Source organism: Equus przewalskii, chromosome 15 (genome assembly GCF_037783145.1).
Source record: "Equus przewalskii isolate Varuska chromosome 15, EquPr2, whole genome shotgun sequence".
In the NCBI taxonomy this organism is placed as follows: domain Eukaryota; kingdom Metazoa; phylum Chordata; class Mammalia; order Perissodactyla; family Equidae; genus Equus; species Equus przewalskii.
Window position 1 is genome coordinate 53,202,374 of NC_091845.1, and position 6,820 is coordinate 53,209,193.

General features: G+C 41.0%; 1 long non-coding RNA gene across 1 annotated transcript; it reads left to right on the forward strand.

The window, feature by feature from the left end:
* Positions 1–2,041: 2,041 nt before the first annotated feature.
* On the forward strand, positions 2,042–5,576 carry LOC139075976 (uncharacterized). Its single transcript, XR_011527084.1, has 3 exons — positions 2,042–2,169; positions 4,174–4,289; positions 4,509–5,576. It is a non-coding gene; the product is annotated as an uncharacterized lncRNA (long non-coding RNA).
* The last annotated feature ends 1,244 nt before the right edge of the window (positions 5,577–6,820 follow it).

The following is a 6,820-nucleotide window of genomic DNA, read 5'->3' on the forward strand; positions in this document are numbered from 1 at the left end:
TTAAAAATATTTTTTGTATTTTCTGTTTTTTCATAATTAGCATTTATTACTTTTTTAGTCAGAAAAAAGCTATTTACACATAAATAAGTATATGGTGATATTAATGTATATACTAAAACATACATATATGTATTTAACATATAAGCAAATATATAGATATAAAAATACATCTATGTCATATTTGTATGTATATTTATACATATTTATTCACACAGACATATACATACACACATACATTTCCATCTTTTTATGTTTTGGAGAGTTGAAAACTGTCTTCTGTTACCTGGTCATATATCAGATGGATGCATTTCCAAAACAACTGGAACACAACCACAACCAGTCAATCAAGCAAATCAGGAATTCAATCCTCAGGCTCTGTTTCAGTTGCTGAGGGGGGGCGGGGGAGGTAAAGATGAGTTAGAGCTGGGGGTGGAGATCACAGTGTGAGGGAGATGGGGCTAGATGGAGGCTGGGGACAGACACGCTAGTCAAATAAGGAGCACTGACACACATCAGCAAAGCAAGATCTGGAACACCCCCCGACACATCCATTTTTTTTTTTTATTGAGTTATTGATAGGTTACAATCTTGTGAAATTTCAATTGTACATTAATGTTTGTCAGTCATGTTGTAGGTGCACCACTTCACCCTTTGTGCCCACCCCCCCACCCCACCTTTCCCCTGGTATCCACTAAACTGTTCTTGGTCCATAGTTTTAAATTCCTCATATGAGTGGAGTCATACACAGATTATCTTTCTCTCGCTGGCTTATTTCACTTAACATAATTCTCTCAAGGTCCATCCATGTTATTGCAAATGGAATGATTTTGTTCTGTTTTGCAGCTGAGTAGTATTCCATTGTATATATGTACCACATCTTCTTTATCCATTCGTCTGTTGCTGGACACTTAGGTTGCTTCCACGTCTTGGCTATTGTAAACAGTGCTGCAATAAACATTGGGGTGCGCAGGACTTTTGGGATTGCTGACTTCAGGCTCTTTGGATAAATACCCAGTAGTGGGATGGCTGGATCGTATGGTAGTTCTATTTTTAGTTTTCTGAGGAATCTCCATACTGTTTTCCATAGTGGCTGTACCAGTTTGCATTCCCACCAGCAGCCAACACATCCATTTTTTAGGGGGAGACAACCCACGAAGATCCAGGGACTCTAATGTTATTTCAATAGTGTTCTACCACACTGTTTACCAGAGAGTTTTACCATAGTGTTTTCATCATAGTGTTTTTTCCTGTCTTCTCTGACTACTACATAATTACAACCAGGTTAGCCAGTTCTCCACCCAGAACCATTAGGGAGGAGGCAGCCTGGAGTTATCTTGGAAAAGAAAGAAATACATGATTCAAGCTAGATGACTGCCACAGTTGCCTCTGGGTAAAATATAAGAGAATATGATTTAGATGAGATTAGAAACAAAAGACCAGAATAAGCACTTCTTTAATCTCTCATGAGAATGAGAATTTGGAGCCTTTCTCTGGAACTTTCTATCTGGTAATAGAATGGCCACATCTTCCATGTTCTCTTTTCCTAGTATTTTGTTTTTATCAGCTATATATACACAAATTTTAAAAATAAAATAATAGTAAAACGTTCAAAATCACCCCTCCTTCCCCTTCGATCCTACTCTCTAGAAGAAACTGCATTCAAGACTTTTATTTATTTATTCTTTTATTGGTTGCATATTTTGAAATAGCCTTCTTGTTATGTTAATATTTGATTTATCAAATTTAGACATTGTTTATAGTTTCCTGAATCAGTCAGTTTCAAGTCAGAAAAATAAAACCATCATCAGATAATTAATAGAGAAAATATAATACAGCTATAAAGTGGTTGGAACTGTAGTTCTCAATTAGGGGTGGGTGATTTTGTGCCCCAGGGAACATTTGGCAATGTTCCGACAATGTCAGGAGACATTTTGTTGGCACAACTGGGTGGAGGCTGATAATAACTAGTGGGTAGAGTCTGTCTGTGGATGCTGTTAAGCATCTTATAATACACAGGACAACACCCACAACAAAGATCAGCCCAAATGGCAATAGTATTAAGGCTGAGAAACCTTGGATTAGAAACCTAGAAGGATAACCAGGGGAAGAGGAGGCAACCCTGAGATTGCAAGAATTGCAAGAAGCCACTATTACCTCCAGGGCCAGCAGGTCAGTGGGAGAAGGTGGTGTTAACAGAGGCCATCAGAGGAAGCAACAACCCAGATAGGCTGGCTTGGCAGCAGCAGGGAATGTTTGGAGGAAGCTGAAGCCATAGAGGAGAAGCAGCTACTACCAGAGAAGTGGCCCAAGGCAGACAGTGTGGGAAGGAGAACTATCCCGGCTTCTCCTGGACTCCCACCCTCCAATCTCCCGGCACTTCCATTGGCTGAACTCAGCCAGAAGCCAGTCATCAAGGTCTGGGAAGCACAGCTTACAGGAGTAGCCCTGTGCAATAGCAGCCCAAGAGGGGAAAGGCAGGGTATGAATTTGAGAGCAAATAAGCAAATATCCAGCATAACTTACCATTATGGAAGATGAGGATCAAACTCTATTTAATGGCCGCTTCCCATACTGCCCTCCTCCATAGGTGTATATATATATATAGTTCTCACAAATTTTACTTAAAGTTGTATTATACTTAGATCATTGAGAATGTAGAAATATTGTTTACTCATATTATTACTATTGTTAATCATATGCGACGAGTAATGTTTATTCATTTTGTAAATGTTGTTAATCATAGTTACATTTCCTTTCTTGTACAACTTTTCATTTTTATTGGAGTTAAAATAGCCTCTTTTTTCTTTTTGCTTAGTTTTCTATGCACATATCATGAATTAGTCCCGAATTTCTCATTAGGTCTATAAGGCTTCTTTAAGTATTGTTTTTAATGCATTTCTTCAAACGCATTAGAAAGTCTACTTATTTCTTTCCTTTTTTTTTCAGTGATCTCCTTCCTGTAACCCTCTCTCCTTTAGCCTCTGTCCTTTGAATAGACCCATAAGTCTCCACGTCTTTTTCTTTTAAAGAAACTTTACATCTTCTTAGTCTGTCTGTTAGTATCTTTCTGTTAATTACATTATTTTCCCCAATGAGACACACAATAAATAGTCAATCCCTTTCATCTGAGCTGTCCCAGAATTAGTGGAAGTCCCAGGATGCTTGTGCCGGTCTACAGACAGGAAGCCCTGGACTTAATAAGTGAAATCCAAGTACCTTTCCTTTACATTGTGGTTGTAGTAGAGGCTGCTGGTGCCCTGCCCTGATCCCCAGGTATTGTAAGTGTTGCTGCTAACAGCTCAAACTTACACCCTTCTCCAGAGAACTGTTCTTGGCCAATGGGAGCCACCTCACTGGGAAATGCCTAGGAGGCTATATTTCCCCTCAAGTGCATCATTGTGCACTGAATGACTGACCGATAAAAGGATACAAAATCTGAGCCCCTTTGTTTCAAAGGGGACAAATCTGTGGTGTCATTCACACTCCAGAACTTCCCATGGGATCAGGCTGAAGTTAGACTTCAACTGAAACTTCATCTTTGTTTCGCCTCTTCCCCTGCTCTATCCCGCTTCCCTTCCCTTCTGAAAGCACATTGGCACTGTGTCTCTCATATGAGAATCCCTGCCTCCATCTCTGCTTCCGGGAACACAACCTAAGACAGTGGTGAACATTAGACACTTTTTGACTTTCTAGCATTCATTCTTCCAGGGAGGGGATTGACTCCCTGCCACTCTATTGTGGACGGTCTTGACGTGACTGTAAATCTGGGAAGCTGAAGAGGTTTGGGGAGGCTCCTTCCAGTAGACCTCTCCTTTCACCGCCTTGTACAGCAGGCCCGGGCATGCGACCTAGACTCAGCCAATTTGACGTTCTCTCCTGGGATTATGAATCTTGAGTGAGTAATACAAAGATAGAATGGCTCATTGAAGTTCGTTGACCTCATCACAGGCTCCTGCTAGCCTATTTCTCCTTCTCAGCCTTTCTGTGCTTCCTGCCTCTTAGCTTCCAAAGCCTTGCTTCCAACCCCTTTCCAAACTACCTGGTAGGCTTTTGTGAGAGCTCCAAATCCTTCCAATAATTTCCCTTTTGTATAAGGTCTCTCACTTGGGTTCTCTTGCTTTTATCCAAAAGAATCCTAAGTGATAACAGTTATCTTACTTTCTTTTGTCTAAGACCAGCATGAAAAAAGATCTGGGACCGGTCACTAATTCAGAAGAGGGTAGACACAGGGCTTCCGAGCTTGGCGAGTAAGAGCCTACCTGGACAGCTCTCCTTGCTGCAGCGGGGAGGTATGAGTTTGCAAAGCATCTCTCAAATGGGTAAATTTTTCTTTGATCTTATGCTGAATTAGTTTCTTCTCTTACAAAGCCCGTGTCTGGCTTTCAGCCTCAAAACGATACATCTCAATCTGAAATCTCCTCTCAGCTGGCATTTTTCCTTTTCTTGTATGTCAATGGATTTTTTTCTGTTTCTTTTCCTTTATGTTCATGCAACAATCCTGAAAATAGAGTGATTCAACTGCGTGAAGACAGCTGTACTTCCAAGTAAAAATATCTTCTGGAGGAAAAGAGTCTTTCTTATAAGTAGAATTGTCCCCCAAAATTGTTCAGTTTTCAGATTATAGGGAAGGAAATGAGCTCAACGGAAAAACCGAAATAGACACACATGATTCCAGAGGAATCTAAAGACAACGCTCAGATCTGAGTTACCAGGCAACTCTCTCTCCAAGGATGCCATCATTCTGATTTTATAGAATAATCAGGTGCCGGAATTTCTGACTCAAGAGATCTTGGGATAATAATGAATTCATCTTTTATGATTTTAAAAAACTATAAGAAGAAACTTCTCTCTTGCCTGGCACACACTTCACTACTTTTTCTTTCACAGTTTCTTTGTTGTGCGTCTTTAAAGCAAACAGATCTTCACTTGTTTGGGATGTTTTTGTTGGATCCTGCTGAGAGTGGGGATAGATGGAAGACCACTCAAGACACTGCTTTTTAGCTGCTTCGGAATCTGATCTGATGGTTATTAAGAAGTTTTATCTACAAGGAACAAAGGGAAAATTGCACATAAACATCATCTAAAACAACAGTCATGGGACATTCAGCCTCATGCCTGAAAACAGGGTAAACAAATTGGATACAGAGCTGGACAAAGACAAAGGCACATAAAAGAGTGTTTTCATCAATATCTGAAAAAAAAACATCCTTGCAGTAACAGTCGTCTGTTCAGGCACTTGTGTACAAAATCTCAGAATAGAGTTTTAGTAAAAATTGTGTGCTAATTTTCCATTTTCTTTTTGTCTGTACCATGATATGTTACCTTTTATTCATTTGCTCATTAGTGAAAGCCTAATTTGTGCGAGAGTCTCTGCTAGACATGAGTCCACGCCAGTGCAAGAGTCTGCAGTCCCAGCCTCCAAGATGCTTACCCTCCAGAGATGGAAAGAGACATGTCGACAGCTCTTGACCAATGATATAGGACTGAAAATAGTAGGATCTACTGTTTGTGCCATTACAGGGGGGCCCACTACCTAAGGCTTTTTGAAGTTATTAAATATATTATTTATAGTGTGAGCTTGTTGTATTTTATTAGTCAGGGTTCTTGGCTGCTAACAGTGCAAGCTAACTAAACAGAGAAGGAACGTAGGAGAAGGATGTCAGGGGAATCAAGTCTGTATGACCAGGCATGGAAAAGGTGCAGCCTAAGGGGCTCCAAGGGGCTGGGCATCAGGAACCCCAGCAGAGTCCACACTCCAGAAGAGTGTGGTCAGCAAGCCACTGCTGCCTGCAAGGAAGGACCTCCAAATCATCTGCGCCTCCAGGTGTCACTCCTCCAAACTCAAACTCTAGGAGAGAGCACCCCGTCGATCCACGATGCTCAGGCACTCTGCCTGTGTTGGGGCTGACAAGGGAGGATCTGGGCCCTTTGGGAAGCTGCCACTATTTTCCACCAACACCACATGTGTGGGGGATTCCCTCCAATAAAGATCAGCGAATAGGAAAGTAAGATTAGATTCTCGAAACAAAGAAAAAAAGCTAAGTGTCCACTATATGTATTGTTTACCTTTGAATCTCAAAATCTAGGCACAGTCTAGACACATGAAGACAATTCTTAATGTTATTAGGGAAGAAGTCATCTATGGAAGATTGGAGGTGAGATCATGTACCTCAAACCTTTTATTTTATATTTAAGGAAACTAATGCTTTAGAGGACTGTGACTTTCTGGTGTCATCCAGCTAGTTCTCCGGGTTCTCAGGTCTTCAGACTCAGACTGGAGCTACACCACTAGCTTTTCTGGGTCTCCAGCTTGTGGACAGCAGATGATGGTACATCTCAGTCTCCATAATCATGTGAACCATCTCCTCATAATAAATTTCTAACTTACGAGATCAAAATTTATATATATATAATCATATATACATATGATTCTGATATCTCCTATTGATTCTGTTTCTTTGGAGAACCCTGATACAACACCCTTGCTTGGCTTCATCTCCTTCCCTGTTCTGCTTCATCTGCTTTCTTAATGTCCTTCTCCGGGAACATTTCCTTAATAAATCACTTCCACATGAATACACATCTCAGAGTCTGCTTCTAGGACACCTGAACTTCTAGGAAAATTCCCTACAGCCCCGCCTCTCCAAGGCCACCCTGGCTGCTCCCGTAGGATGCCCTGCATCTCCCTATGATCTAGTAACTATGAGGTTAATGCTTGATGAGGGGTCCTCCTGCACCCTGTTCCCGGGCTACAACCAGCATTTTCTCTGAATACTCAGTGCCTGGATCATAGAAGTTGTTAAACATTTTGAATATCAAC